Genomic DNA, 16,214 nt, shown 5'->3' on the forward strand with positions numbered 1-16,214 from the left:
TATGAATCTGAAACTCTTTGTTTATTTAGACCATAGTCTTTAAACACAACAGGAAATCAGAAAAAATTAATTGCAATTCAATTCATTAAAACTTCCTTACAGTAATATTCATGATAAAAAGTACGGCATCCGCATCCTTTCCCCAATGACAACAACCTTTTAACCCAAAGAAATTCAATTATATATATTAATCTTGATAAATAGATTACAGTAAAATTCATTAAAAATACATTATCAATTATATACATATTAAAAGTACTATAACCAATTTTTTTCCACAGTAGCAGCAACATTTTGACTCAGTTCAATAGTGTGTACATTAGACTAAGGTATTTTGAGTAAACTTGGTGAGGGAATCTTAGAAAGAGGAATAGAATTACTAACCCCCCTACAGTTTATCACTACAAACCTTTTTTATGCGTTTCATGTAATTGACCAATGCAATGGCAATGTCAAGATTTGACATTTCTATAAGCATAACTATAGCTTGAGCCCGGACCTAATTCCATATTTTAAAAAATGGGCGTAAAAACAATTTCCTCAAAGCCAAAACCCAATATGTGCAGAATATCACTTTTAGTTCCAAGCCCACATTTACAAATTCCATCAGCATGTATCATTTCAGTCTTTGTTTTTCCCTCCATCAGCCACGGGTTAATACCAATTTGTACTCTTAGTATTTCGCACCTAAGCCCATAGTGCCGCAAGGTGTCCAAATACGGGTACCATGATTCCTTTACCCATGAGTTTCTTATACCTTGCACTGATTTTTTCGTACTCAGATATTCCAAGTCATTCTTCCTTGACTGTTCCTGACCTTGGAGTCTGAGTGAACACTTAGTAAATTCTATCTCCAGTGAATGCTGGGTCAGTGTCAACTTTAATCTCTCCGCTATAGTCAGGAGTTTCTTTCTTGCTTCCCTAGCCCACTTTAGGCTGCTACTTTGAATCTCCTCCCTGCACCATTGTGAGACCTTTTTCATTTCCCCTTAGTCATGGCGTTTCCAAATTCTTAACAGTGACATTTGGATCTGAATGTTCCATGCTGTTGTTCCTGTCTCCATTCTTACATCCTGGATCATTGCAGAGCTTGGTAGAGACAATAAGGTTTTTAGGATATTACCACTAAGGTACAGGACTTCTGCCCCATACAATATCTACGCGGGGATCATTGCTTCATATGCTTTTAGCATTGGTCTGTGGGACATGTCTTGGTATTACTTATTACATTTTTTCAGCTCGCAAAGTGAAGATAAGGCTTTTGCTTTTTGGGCTTCTAGGTGGGTACACCATTTTAGGGCACTATAAAACCAGAGACCCAAATATTTATGTTCTTTTACAATCTCCAGTTGCATTTGTCCTAAAAACCAACTAAAATTTTTATCTCTTTTCCCAAAGCATAAAATCTACGTTTTATCCATGTTTACAACTGAAAACTTCGCCACGCAATATTCTCTAAAAACATTTAATTTCCTTTGTAGCCCGAGCTCCGTTTGATCAAGTATCACAAGGTCGTCTGCATATAGAAGGCATGCCACTTCATTCTATGGCTGAGCACAAGAGAACCCATGGGCCTTAATGTTGATGAGGAGATGAACACTTACCTATAGGAACATTTAAGAGATCAGCCTGTTTCTACATGTTTTTAATTGTTTTTAAACTTCACAGTTATAACACAATGATGATGTTGTTTTGTAGAGGATGGGTGTAATTTTTGTATTTTCTTATACATATTTTTTTATTTTATTTTTCAGAGCTGATCTAGATGTAACCGACTGATTGGAGTGTGGACCACCCGTTCAATGAGAGTGATGCAAAAGAGGTGAGATAGCGTAATCCTTATTTTTTTTAAGTTTGAATATTTGGAACAAACTGTTTTCTGTGTTTCACAAATGTTTGGATATGTTCATACAATATTGAAACTTTTGGTGTGCTAAATTATGATGTAGGAAAAATGAACACATGAGTTCATTGTGATACATAAATATGTTAAATTCCAATGGGGCAATATGGAAATAATTATAATGAAATAATTATATAGTAATTCGTGAAACGCTGACATGGTCACCAATTAAGTAGTAAGGGTGGAGAGTGTGACATGGAGGGATCTCTGTCGTAATTGTTTTCATTTGAAATAATCAATTTAATTTGTTTTTGATGTAAATATATTTCTTAAAGAGTAATTAATGCTCTGGTTTCAAGACCATGTATTGCAATGCTGTTTATTTAATATTGCAGTACCGAAGTAGGTGATGATTATTTTACACACTTATGTTGGTGGAATTAACATATTACAGGATGGCCGCTACAATCGGAAGACAAGTTGATGCATTGTTTGCCCCCCTTTTCTATGTCTATTGTTAACTACCATGATAAAATTTACTTTACTAACTCTGTAACAGCGTTGTGAAAAAGGATCCACGCTGAAATGCGTAGACGCTCTTCTATCGATTTTTTGAACTATGTTGGAATAAGCCTCAGATGTATATCCAAGCTCCAAGGAGTGCCGTTCCTTTCTTTGGGATTTTTGGGTCGGAAGAGTTTGATATATGTATATATCAAATGTGGCTGGCTCTTAGCCGTTACATCCAATGCACACAGTTCAGTTTCTGTGTAGATAAAACTGCAAAGCAATGTTGAAGGGGAGGTCAAAAAATCGTTTTTGATTTACTAATAACGTTGTGTCTCTTTGCTAGATCTGACCACAATTTGACAGAGACCTTGAATGCTTAGCCTACTTTTAGATTACTCTGAAGCTGAGATGGTCAGTTCTAGGGGGAGGATAAAACAAGTGTTGTTTGTTAATAAATGTGCTCCCATTTGATAAATTCACAAAAACTTTTGCAGATGATTAGCAGACATAGCTTCCTGTTATAATCAGGTGTGAGCAAATCTATGAATGGTTAGAGCAAAGATAAATGAGAGGCTTTCATTCATGATTAACTTTCATTCATGAATAACTTTAGCATTGTTTGAAGAAATTTGGCAGACAACACATGAAGGCCTAGATTTACTAACATTTTGCATCAGGTCTGCATTACACAGCTCCACCGCAAAATGCCTTCCCGGATTAAGTAAACTATGAAAAGCTTGATTTGTATAACTTTGCGTGGCTTAGTCAAAAAAGTAACACAATGTAACACTGCCTCCTTGCATTACCTTGCATCACAGAGGCATTCCTTGGGTAAACCATGGGTGTTCCTGTTCATCCATCCATGGATTTTGAAGCAAACCCAGATTTACTAACGTTAGTAAATGTGGGTTTGTGCCAAATGGCACAATTACCAAAGAGATGCATAACAAGGAAAAATCTCTTCATTTCTCCTTTCAAGTTTCTCTTTCCATACATTTTTTAGAGGAAAGACGAATATGCATCTAATGATTAGTTTGGTGCAGGAAGGTATGCATTCCTGCAAAAAAAATCCTACCTATAACACAGGCACCCTTGTCCCATGGTGCAAGCATGCCTGCGTTGGTACTAGGTAGGCACAAGTAAACCAGCACTAGGAGAGAGCGCAAATGTGCCATATCCTTTCATGAAACGCTGCACAGCAACTTCCCTTCCTCACTGCAGCACGTGAAATATTAGTTAATATGCCCTTAAGTACAGTGAAGATTGGGCAAGCACTGCAACCAAAAACTGTTGTGAATGGCTGTATGCTGTTTGGTACATTGGCTGTTTGAATACTGTGCAAAGCACAGAATGGGCACATAGCTGATGAATGCAGTCATAAAAATCCCATGAAAATCACCGGAAATACTAAGAAAAAGTAAAGTTAAATGTTTGTTATGACATGGTGAATGAGAAAAAACCTGCAACTCACCAGTTAAGGTGTACAGCATATAAAGCTCACCATCACTCACGTGCTCTTTGTAGATAGCCTTTATTATGGTCTGGCTTTGCAGCGCAGCAGTCGCCAGACAATTATGTGAGAATAGCCAGAGAGAGGCTTTGGCTCCGCCCACATGTTAGGAACCCTGAGTACATGTTGTGATTGGGCAGAATGTATGTGCTTCCACAAAAAAAAGTGCTTGCCCTCCTTGCAGCTGTCATAATTTTGCTTATTTATGTAGCTGCCTGAGATTAAACTTTTGAGGGGCACATACATTACATAGTGATACTATTAAAGTGTCTTAGATAACTAGATCATTTACAGTGTTTTTCTCTGGCAGCAGCACAGATGGGAAAAGTCATTAACCAACATGGATTTTTAGGTCTGTCTTGAAAGTGCAATTGTCACCTGACCTTTTAACCTATACCAATATTATTCTACAGTTCTTTTCTTCCACACAAATATATATCCATTCCTACGCTATCAACTTGTAATGATTTACATTACCATACACCTTTATGCTAAATCCAGAACTAATGGTATTGCCTAAGGGGTGTACTGAACATGATGGGGACGCGAGGTACAGTATGTAAGGCGTGATACACACCTTACGGCACGTGGAGCATGGGCATTGAATCACATAAGAAACCCAGCCTAGGCAGAACATTTTCTGCATCAACCAGCATGGATTTTTTTTTAATGCTCTTTTATTAAATGTAATGATTTCCTAATGTGTTAACAATCCGCTAATGGTTGATGGTCATGGTTGCCAGAAAAGCATATCTATGCTTAAGTAATCTACAACAACTTCCAACCATTGCCAATTGCTGAGCAGCGAAAAAAATGCCTGAAACGATCTGCAAATATTATTCATACATAAATGTATACATTAAATATTAGAATAGTTTTGCACAGACACGCTGTGATTTTTTTTCCGCACAAACACATTGTGACTTCGGTATTTCACTGCTGCAACCAGGCTAATGTGGACTTTAACATACTGTTATTTATATAATGATACAGCCATAGTAAATCTTGTTTGTTGTTGGACTTGTCGCCGGTGATTGTTTTGCATTCGTCTGATACTCAGTAACTAATGGCTCTTCCTAACGAGACCGGCCTGCTGCCATCTTTGTTCGGTATCGGGTAGCACCACCAAAATATATCTGTGTGTTATTCTTCAAAAAGCAGCGAGTGTGTAGCCTACGAACGACGTGGCGTCAGCTGAAAGATAGGAGTCTGGAAGAATTGATTATGCCACTTGACTGCTCTCCTGAGGCAGACGAAACCGGCTCGGACATGCTCGGATACTCCTCGCATGTACAAGTCAGGTTTGCAAACACTATTCTGACATGTCTGCCATGCAGATAACTCGGTAAGTCTACTGATTTCACTATTCACGTTTCTGGATCATTGATTGACAGTCAGGGCGTATTTATGTATGCTTGAAGGCAAATCTTGCCAACAAAAAGGCCTGGGAAAGTGAGAGAAAAATACCAGTTGCGTGCAAGGAAAGGAGCAGCAAGAGAGACAGTGGCATAACGATGAGAAGTAAAATAAAGGGTAATTGGAAGGGATGGTCACAACAAAACACTGCCTAATAGACAATGTGGAACAATAGAAGAAAGAGAAATAATGAAAAAGGAGAAACACACGAACAGAGTGACAGCATTAAATATAGGTAAAAAAGGAGGAGAGAAGGGAAAGTAACATGAGTTACGAGAGAGAGGGCAAGGGAGAGGTAGACAGAGAAACAAAAGATCGTGAGCGAACTTAGGGGCAGATGTATGAAGCTCAAATGGGTTTGCAAACGCCAAAATAGATATGCGATTTCTTTCACAAAAGCACTTTTCTGCATTTGTGAAGGTGTCATGTGGCGCGGGCATGTATGTGTGCCATATGCGCACAAATGTGAATTACAGGGGTGCATCAGGGTGTCCTTATGACACCCTTGCCCCCTTGAAATTATTCTCAATTTGCGATTCTCAAATTGCGAATCGCAAATTGAGAATAACTTCACATTTACTGCTATGGGCCTCCTGGCCCATAGAAATGAATGGGAAATTATTCCTTAATTACGATTCACAATTTGCTAATCGCAATTAAGAAATTTTAAGAAATCGCAAAAAAAAGGCGATTTTCTAGATACATACCAATTTGCAAATCTCAAATGGCGATTTCTAAAAAAACGCTATTTGAGATTCGCAAACTGGATGATGATACATCTGCCCCTTAGAGAGAAACAGAGATAAAGAGAGAGTAACAGGAAGAGAGAGAGTGAGACTGATGGAAAGAGTGAAGAGGATGTGGTCTCACGGCTAGACTGCCGACTTTGGAGCTAGGAAACCAAGGTTCGAGCCTTGATGTCTACTCCACATCCTTTGATTCTGGGCAAATCACCAGTGCCTACAAAAACAAGCATTTGCAATGCAATAGGTCTCGCATTTTCGCGAGTTTAAGTTACTTAAACTCGTGTAAATGTAAGACCTATTCCATTGCAAATGGTTACAGTCGATATTATCTGTGAGTGAAACGGGACTTACAGGCTCTGTTTGGAGAGGGCTGTTTCTCTGAATGCTGCAGCATGGGCATCTTATCACTAAGTGACCGCGGTGCCACGAGAGTGATTGAGTGAGTATAGACAACGTCACAGTAATTCGGGGCCCTGCAGAGACACTCATATCCTGAAGGGCAGAAACACAGCTCATTAATGCGTGTGGCCCTGCCCAGCCTTTAACCCCTTCGGTGCTGCGGAGGTCCCCCATCCCCCGTCCCACTTGACGGTGAGCGTGTGCTCAGGACAGCTGGGGGCAGTCCAAACCCCGCACACTGATTAGAATGCCAGCACCGTGGCGAAATTCGCGCCGCGGTCCACGTGTTAAGGCCTTGGCCTTCAAAACAAACACAGGAGTGTGCCCGTTCTGCCCGTTTGCTGTCGGTTCGAATGTATATGAACCCTGATGCAGTACCTTGTGCTGCCAGCAGGGGTGTATCCATTGTTAGTGCAGCAGCAGAGCGACCTCTGAGGGTGAGGGTCTATTTGTGTCACTTTTATCACCCAAGAGAACGCTAGAGGGCTACATTCCTTACTTATATTGAGGACCATAGCACCCTTGCTACGCCACTGTCTTACCGTACAGAGCTGGTTGCTGGTTCGGTTTGTGTTATAGAAATATGCCCAACAAAAAAAAGAGTGGAGGGTGATACAAGGATTATTAAGAGTGAAGGAGGAGTAGGACAATATATGGAAAGGGAGGATGATAGCCCTGCTGGACTGGCCATAGTGGTGCATCGGCATTTCTTCGGTGGTCCGGAGGGGTGGGGGGCTATTTTGTCACAGGGTGCGGTTTTGCAGCGCTGCAATATCGACCCCCTGTAACAAAAGTGTAAGCGGTGCTTCTTGAGAGTAACCCCCCCCCCTCAGCTCCCAGGGCCGGTGGAGCGGCAATGTGCCAGGGCTGGTTGCTGTTCCCAGACCGGCCCTAGATGATAGACATTGAAGAAAGAGAAAGACAATGAAAGAGGGAGTCAACAAAACACATAAATGCCAATAGACCTGATTCAGGCGGGAGACTACCGATTTTTCAAGCCAAAAATGGCATTATTTTAGCTGTCTCCGTGCCTGAAATTGCATTTTTTACAATTGAAGTCAATGGGGAATTTTCACTCTCCCGATTTTGTATTTTAAATCTCCCATCTCCCTCTCCCTCTCCTAAAATGTTGGCATGTATGAAAACATTTAAAAGTGGAAACATGAGAGTGTGGAAAGGATGCTAAAGGATTACTAGGGAAAGAGAGAGGGAGACTGATGATTGAACAACAGATTACATTTATAACAACAAGACTGCAAAAGAAGCCTGAGAGTCTGATGGAGAGTGGAAAAAAGACAGAGCAGAATGAGCGATGAAACTGAAATTAAATGGAACAATAACGTTAAAGTTTAGGGAAGAGAAGGCATAAATTATGTAAAGAAGAGTGAAAAAACACAGTGTAGGCAAATTATGAAACGAAAAAGAGCAAGTAAAAGTGACAGGAAAGTAAAATTAACAGGAACGAGAGGGAGTAGGGGAGAAAGATGGAATGGAAAGAAGGAAGGAAGTAAGGAAGTGTGCGAAGGAATGGGGCAGAGGAGGGGAGAACGTTAGAAAGGGATTGAGGAAGGAAGGAAGGATTGCAGGATGAAAGAAAGGAATGAAAACTGGAAGAAAGTAACGGATTGTGTAGAAAAATAAGTAAGAGAGGAAACAGAACCACATAGGCAAAATATTGGGCAGAAGGATCTGTAGACGCTTTAAGGGAGGAAGGAAGGAGGAACTGAAATAAATAAAAAAGAGACCAAAGAGCAAACAAACAAATGAAGGGAAGGAGGGATGGAGGACAGAGATTGGATTGATTTGTAAGTCTGTAAGATCTATGAATTATTGGTTGAGGGGGAATAGAAGCCCCACTCAGGCAACAACCACAATCCTTGTCAGGGTGAACCACCGAAGTCACTAAATAAACCTGTGCTTAACCTTCTGGTAGCTTGGTACAAAGCAGCCTGCCTTAATTGAGAGGCAAAGTGTAAAGTATTCATGCAGCACACAATCAGCAATCAAATGAAAACACAACACAAGAAAAATCACAAAACAACAGAATAATTGAGTCAATTTTAATGAATAAAATTAGACCAGAATGACGAGATGCAATCAGTAGAACTGGAGTTACTTTTTTTTGTAACATTTATTTTTATCAGCATATATAAGGTACTGGAAAATAACAGCAAATACAGTGACATGCAAGTCTAGCATGGACTCATATTGAAATACAAATGTTGATTGTGATACATGCGCCAATACCAAGCAATGCTAATATATAAGAAAGGGAGAGGGGTGAGAGGATAAGCTATAGGAAGAGGAAAGAAAAGAGAAAGGAAGGTAAGAAGAGCAGAATGAAATGAAGGGAGAGATGAATGAACTACAAAGCAGCGAAGAGAGGGCAGGGAGGAGGACTGGTCAGGCAAAGTCCAAGTATAGTAATGCAGGGGAAGAGCAGGGGGTACAATGATGGGGATGAGGTACGATCAAGGTGAATTAGGGGGACATCCTGCAGAAGGGGGACCATGTGAGAATGAAAATATCTGCTTTGTCCATTAAATTGTAAATTACCTTTTCATAGGATGTGATCTTGTACATCTCTGCAAGCCATTTCTCATGTGTCGCAGTTGGGGAGAAAACCAGTGTTGTACAATACAGCTCTTGGCCACCGTAAGGGCTGTGATGAGCAGGTGGCTGGCATGGCGGGTAAGCTCTGAAAGGTCTGACAAGTCATGGAGGAGAATTAGCGGGTCCAGAAGTGATGAAGACAAATCCATAGACTTCGAAGCGTACACCTCATCACTGTCCAGAAGGGGCGAATGGCGGGACAATCTAGTAAGGTCTGAACAATATCACAGGGCGCGTGATCGCATTGCCAGCAGACAGACTGAGGGAGCAACCCTGCAACCTGAAGCCAGTGCGAGCCTGAATGATCCTAAAAAGACAGCTTCATCCGTGCCTCCCGGACTCCCAGTTCCAGGGCCGCCAAGTGTTCTGCCCAATTCTTTTTTTAATTTTACACCTGCAGGCGAGCCTTCCAGGTCGTCATGAGTCTAGCCAATTGTGACCGGGAGGAGAGTTGGTGTATCAAGAGATTGTAGAATCTGGACATACTGCTTTTAAACTGAGCCCGAGTGTTAAGGTAAGAGAGCACCATTGAACTGGCAATGGTCCAAGGTTGAAGACCCAGTTTGCTCAGCATGCAATGTTGTGTGTAGCGTCATTGTTGAGAAGGCAATAGGTGAAAATCATCCCATAGCATCACAAAGACTTGAGTTCACCAGCAGAGATTGAGTGTGTAAGAGTCAGAATCCCAGCTCTGCACCAGAGGCTCCAGTCAAGCATGGCCTCCATGCAGATACCAGTATTGTTCCAAAAGGGAACTTTTTCACGGAGATGCGCGTCCACTGAAGGGAGCTTATGAGCCCGATTCCAGGTGGCATACATGCCTTTCAGCATGCATTTGGTGGACCCAGAGGTGGTGAGGCCAGGAAGATAGAAGGCCTGTAAACCCAGCAAGACCTCCTGGACTCTGTGTTTGATTGCGACCCATAACGGGGAGTCTTGGACCCAGGAGTGCATGTATGCCATTTGAGCCAGAAGTAGTGCTAGAGAGTAGTGCTCCAACGAATGAAGGCCCAGTCCCCTTCTGACCTAGGGGCATTAAGCTTTTTGAATTACCAGGCGAATCCTAGATGAAGGCCTTAATGGTCTGGTCTTTCTGATGGAGGGTTGAGAGGAGTATTAAATTGGGGAAGCATGCCCAACATGAATGTGAATCAGGGGAGGGTAACCATTTTCACAAGCTTGGCTCCACCCCAGAGAGAAAAATTCAGGTAGGACCATTTTGTCAAGTCCAATTACATTTGCTTTATAAGTGGGTCCAGGTTATCCGTCACTATGTGCTTGAGGACTTGGTTAACGAAGATTCCCATATATCTGAGGTGGAAATTCTTCCACTGAAATGGGTAACTTGCGATGACGGTGCATGTAGTGATACACGACAGCAGCAAAGTCTCGCACTTTCCCCAGTTCACCTTGTAGCCAGATATTGCTGCAAAACCATCACTGGTCTCCAACACCGCTGGGATGGAGGAGGGTAAGGCTGATAGAGTGAGTAAGATGGTGTCTGCTTATAGATACATTGTCAAGGGACCTCCGGGCATTGGAATACCAATGAACCAATCCGATTGAAGCAGGAACACCACCACAGGCTCCATTGCAAGGATAAATAGCAGGGGAGAGAGTGGATAGCCCTAACGGGTACTGCTGTGGACTGGGAAGTGGTCAGAAGAGAAGCCTCTACAATTAACCTGCACTGAGGGGGAGCCATAGAGCCATCTAACTCTGGAGAATAACTCTTCACCAAGGCCAAATTCCCATAGCACTGTAAACAGGCAGTCAGTCCCCTTTCTGTCTTGTCAAATGCCTTCTCAGCATCCAATGACAGTGTAAAGGTCTTATCCGGAGGGTCCGCTGCTAGCCAGACCTCATGGGCTAATGTGTGAAGATGGTACAAATTCCACTTGCAAATGGTGAATTAGAGAGGGGATGAGGTGCCAGTATCTTAACTTCCCATTGAGAAGGGATATCGGCCAATAACTGCAGTGGAGAGATCCCTTTCCTGATTTGGGGAGGATTGAAATCAGTGCCCTGTTGGACAGTAATCCCAAGAAGCCCAAGCGATCAGCCTCAGTGAAGGCCTCATGGAGAAGATGCACCACCTCGGTTTGTCCATTTGTAGATCTGTGCTGGGACGCTGTCCTCACCCAGGACTTTGTGATAGGGTAGATCCGCGATGGCCTGCTCAATCTCCTCCTTGGTGATTTACCCTGAAGAAGCTGTCTACCATTCTCTGAAAAAATAAAACACAAGGAGATGATGGATGGAGCACTGAAACTTTTCAGACACTCACCCCCAGTCACAGATCTGGGTTGAATCCATCATAATCCTTTGCTCACTTTGCCACCTCAGTTCGGACCCAGCTATATGCAAATCAGTCTTGACCCTCTGCCTCATTGGAACAGTCCAGCCCAAACTGCCAAGTTAGGTCTTTCCTGAACCGGAAACAAGCATCCTGGGACCAATTTCTGGGTAACACCCTTCATCAGCCAGGCTAGCTTGAATCGAGTGGCAAAGTGAGCAAGGGACCCACGTCTGGGCATACCCTGCCAACTTCGGGTGAACAAAGCAAACACAAGGAGATGATGGACGGAGCGTTTAAACTTTTCAGACACTCACTTCCAGTCACAGATCTGGGTTGAATCCATCATTCTTTAGCTCACTACGCCACCTCGGTTCAGACCCAGCTATATGCAAACCAGTCTTGACCCTGTGCCTCATGGGAACAGTCCAGCCCGAACTGCCATGCTACGTCTTCCCTGAACTGAAAACAAGCATCCTGAAACCGGATTCTGGGTAACACCCTTCATCAGCCAGGCTAGCTTGAATCCAGTTGCAAAGTGAGCAAGGGACCCACGTCTGGGCATACCCTGCCAACTTAGGGCGAACAAAGCAAACACAAGGAGATGATGGACGGAGCGCCAAAACTTTTCAGACTCACCCCCAGTAACAGATCTGGGTTGAATCCATCATCATTCTTTAGCTCACCTCGCCACCTCAGTTCAGACCCAGCTATATGCAAATCAGTCTTGACCCTGTGCCTCATGGGAACAGTCCAGCCCGAACTGAAAAACAATGGGTTTAGGCCCAGATGTCTGTACTGAGGTGAATGTATGACATTGTTCTGCATTCTGCCCATCAATTGTTCTTTTTGCATTTGAGTGGGACGGGTATGCCCAGACGTGGGTCCTGTGCTCCCTATGACACTAGAGTCAAGCTATTCTGGCTGATGAGGGCTGAAAGCCTGAAACAGATCCTAAGGTGCTTGTTTCCAGTCCAGGGAAGACCAGGCCTGGCAGTTCGGGCTGGACTGTCCCCATTGGGCGCAGAGTCAAGCCTGATTTGCATATGGCTGGATCCAAACTGGAACAGCACAGTGAGCAAAAAAACGATGGATTTAGGCCCAGATCTCTGTACTGGGGTAAATGTATGACATTGTTCTGCATTCTGTCCATCAATTGTTCTTTTTGCATTTACCATTCTCTGAGAGACATGGTAAGCAAATACCATCCAGGAAGGTGCATATCTATTTTGGTCTCTGGACAGTTTACAGGTAGTATAGTACCCTGTAGTAGGATGCAGATGCAAATGTATCTGTGATTTCCTGTGGACTGGTCACCAGCCATTCCTGCCTCACTCTGCCTAAGCTGCGCCACTAGTAGTCGTCGGGCTTTTCCTCCCTGGTCATAGTGCCGGTATTTTATACTCTGTAGCACATACTCGGCTTTGGAGGTAATGAGTGTATTGAGGTCTATGCGCAACTTCTCAAGGCTGCGCTTGGTGATAGTGGAAGGGTGGGCATTGTAAGCACATGTGAAGTGGGCTATAACCACTTCTAGTTTCTTCTAACAATTCTCCTTCTGCCTGTTGGACAAGTCTGCGCCCCTCATCAGCTGCCATCTGATGGTCGTCTTTTCCACCACCCATAATGTCAAAGATTCAGTTTCAAATATTTAGGTAGATATAGCACCTAAAAGCACAAAGCACCGCTCACACTCATCTGGTCGTGCTAGACTAGGGGAATGTTACAAGTTTAGGCCAACCACAATGCTAGTGCTTAGACTACCTAGAAGAGCGGGCTCCGCAGCAGCCCTCCGGTCTCTGCACTGGCTCCCGATTCGCAGCAGGGTGGAATTCAAAGCCCTGTGCACGTGCCACCGGATCATCAACGGGAGAGCTCCGCTCCCTTTGAAAGGATTGCTGACACCCTATGAGCCATCTCGCTCTCTGAGATCTTCCGGTTCAGGACTCCTGTCAATTCCCAAGGTGTCCAGAGCCCGGATGGGTGGAAGATCTTTTAGGCTCCTTGCAGCATCCAGATGGAACAAGCTACCAATGGCACTGCGACTAGAACCCTCAGAAACACTCTTCAGAGCCAAGCTGAAGACTGGTCTATTTTCACAGTAATTTTCTGCATTTATCAGTCTGGTAGACATTAGCTCATTAGCGCGGGGACACGCCGCTGTGCGTCACCAAGCGCTCTACAAAACCCCCTAAATAGAAATAGAAATGGAGCACTGGCCAGATAAAGTGATCAGGTTAGTCCCATTGAAAAAAGTTACCTTCTGGAAGAAAGTCCAGCGTGAAGAGTTCTGTTCATGGTGGAGGAAGCCGTGAAGAGCAGGGAGAGAGTTGAAGATCATTGCCACTGTAGTGTAAAGACCTGGTCAGGCATCAGAGATGGTTGTTGCTGGTACTTTGTGTCAGAAGTTGGCCTGTTATATGCTGTCCACTAATTAAAGTGGGCACTTTGCACCAGTTCAAACAACCCTTATGGTGTTTTAAGAGGTCAAAGATAACCTTAGAAAGCTTTTCAAGTGGTAGCTGTGAAGAGCTGCCTTCAGGCTTAGTCTTGAAGGAATGTAAAGCAGGTTGTTTTACCAGAATGCAACCTTATAGTATTGACAAAATGAAAGGAGAACCACACAGTACTTATAAAAATATGTATTCATTAGTACTATCGAGTATGACACAGTATCTCATACATGGAGATAATCAAAAAGCACACAATACTTAAGCAAAGTAATTACAGTAAATAACACTAATACACAGTGGGCCCCAAGGGGGGACCAAACCATACACTAAATAAGTGGTATAAGAGCCACGACTCGAGTCAAGACAGGGTCAAGAGGATGTAGAATTGCTGGGACCTCAGGAAACAACCATCACGAGTCACAAGAGGACCTTGAACGATTTCACCAAACAACAGCCCACGGAGCACTCAAAATGTCTTGGCAAGAAATGGTGCCAGAGGTTGGGGCTACTCAGAACCCAATGCACTTGTTCAGGAATTTCCAATGAGCACATGCACTTGCAAATACACCTTGTGCACAGTGGTTCGGGTATTGCAGCCCCCACGAGGGACACTGGCCTCAAACTCAGTCAGAGAGCAGCTCGGGCTTCAAAGGACATAGAAACCCACCTACTGTGTTGCTGAACCCTTCGGAGTCCATAGGAGCTTGGGATCAGCAGACCAGTCAGCAGTGTTGAGGTGTTAACGAATGCAGGGGAATGACTTCTTCACTCCAAGGGAGAATATCTTTGGTTATCCTTGATGTTCCACAGGTCCTACATGGATCCTGTATGGTACAGATGACGTAGCAGACTGAGAGGGAGATGAAGTTGGGCCCAAACAAAGTCCAGCGATGTCTAGAGTGTCCAGACGGTCAAAGTGAAGTGGTTTCTTATTCAGAATCTTGTCTACGTCCAATCTGAGGTCCTAAAGCCAGTTAAGCCCTTAAGTACCCACGGGAGAGGGTTGGAAAGATTCAGGGGACCCTCCCAGGGAGGCTCTGGACAGTCATGAGGTTATTCCCATGTCCTTTGTCCAGTTCTGGGCCAGAGCGGAAGCCAACAGCTCCCAGGACTGGTTTGAACTGGACTATGCACAGGGACACCAAATGTGCCCCTCATGCAGACTCATACAGCAATTGAATAGCAGGAACCAGAGGATCTAGTTTACATTCAGTATTGATCAACAACGCATTTCTTATCTTGAGGACAACATTGATATTGTAGGCACCAACATCAAGACCTCTGTGTTCAAGAAACCGACTGACCGCAATAACTCCCTGCTGTATAGCAGCTTCCATCCCCCGTTCCTCAAGCAGCATCTTCCTTACTCTCAATTTCTCAGAGTCCAGCGGATCCCTTCAGATATGGCACAATACAAAACTACACTGAGTGAATCCAGACAAAAATTTCTAGATCAATGTTATCTTGTTGAGGTGGTGGATGGTGTGGAAAAGCGTGTTCAAGCTTTGCAAATAGGAGATTTGTTGAAGAGACAGTTCAAGGAGGCAGCCAAGAGAGAAGTTTTTGTGTCCACTTATTCCACTCAATCACCTTCCCTCAAATCTGATCTTGAAACGATGGGAATTATTGCTATCCGAACCTGATTTTTGAAGCATTTTTTCGGATCCTCCTATTTTTGTTTACAAGTGATCGCATAATCTAAGAGAAATCCTCTTGAGGCCTAACGCAGACACGGAAGTGGAACATAAAGGAATGCTTAAATGTTTCAATTGCTCTCACTGCAATAACATGTTAATTGGTCAAAACATATCTCATCTGTGGTCTGGTAAAAAAATCTATGTAAATTTCACGGCAGACGGTTTTGGACAAAATGACATTTATGCGATTAGATGCCCATGTGGTCTATACTATGTGGGTAAACGGAGAGGATACTATATACATGCACAGCTGAGCACCAAAGACAGATTAGAAACAAAATCACTAGCTCCTCGCTTGCAGTACATTGGAATGAAAACCATCACACCATTGCTCAATTAAGGGACTATTCTAGAAGTGGTGAAGACTCAAGATGACAGGGACATGTCTATGCTTTTGACACAACTAGAAACCTAATGGATAAACTTCTTGGATACTCTCATGCCTAGAGGCCTTAATGATAAGCTCAAAATTTCCTGTTTTCTGTAACATATAGGCATTTTTCCATTCATCTTTCGGATTCTCAGCCCGAATCTTCTCTACCACTTTTTTTTGCACTTAGGCCCATCTTGACCGCACACACATTTGCTTCTCATTTTGGACTGTTCCCCACCCTGCAGGATTTTGTTGTTTTGTATCATCGGTTAATTTTCAGCATTTCACATTTTGTATTATTCTCTTCTAGTTGCAAATGTATGTTTTTCACATGCACAATGCCATGTCTTTTGGTTAG

Source organism: Lissotriton helveticus, chromosome 2_1, assembly GCF_964261635.1.
Source record: "Lissotriton helveticus chromosome 2_1, aLisHel1.1, whole genome shotgun sequence".
Classification (NCBI taxonomy): Eukaryota; Metazoa; Chordata; class Amphibia; order Caudata; family Salamandridae; genus Lissotriton; species Lissotriton helveticus.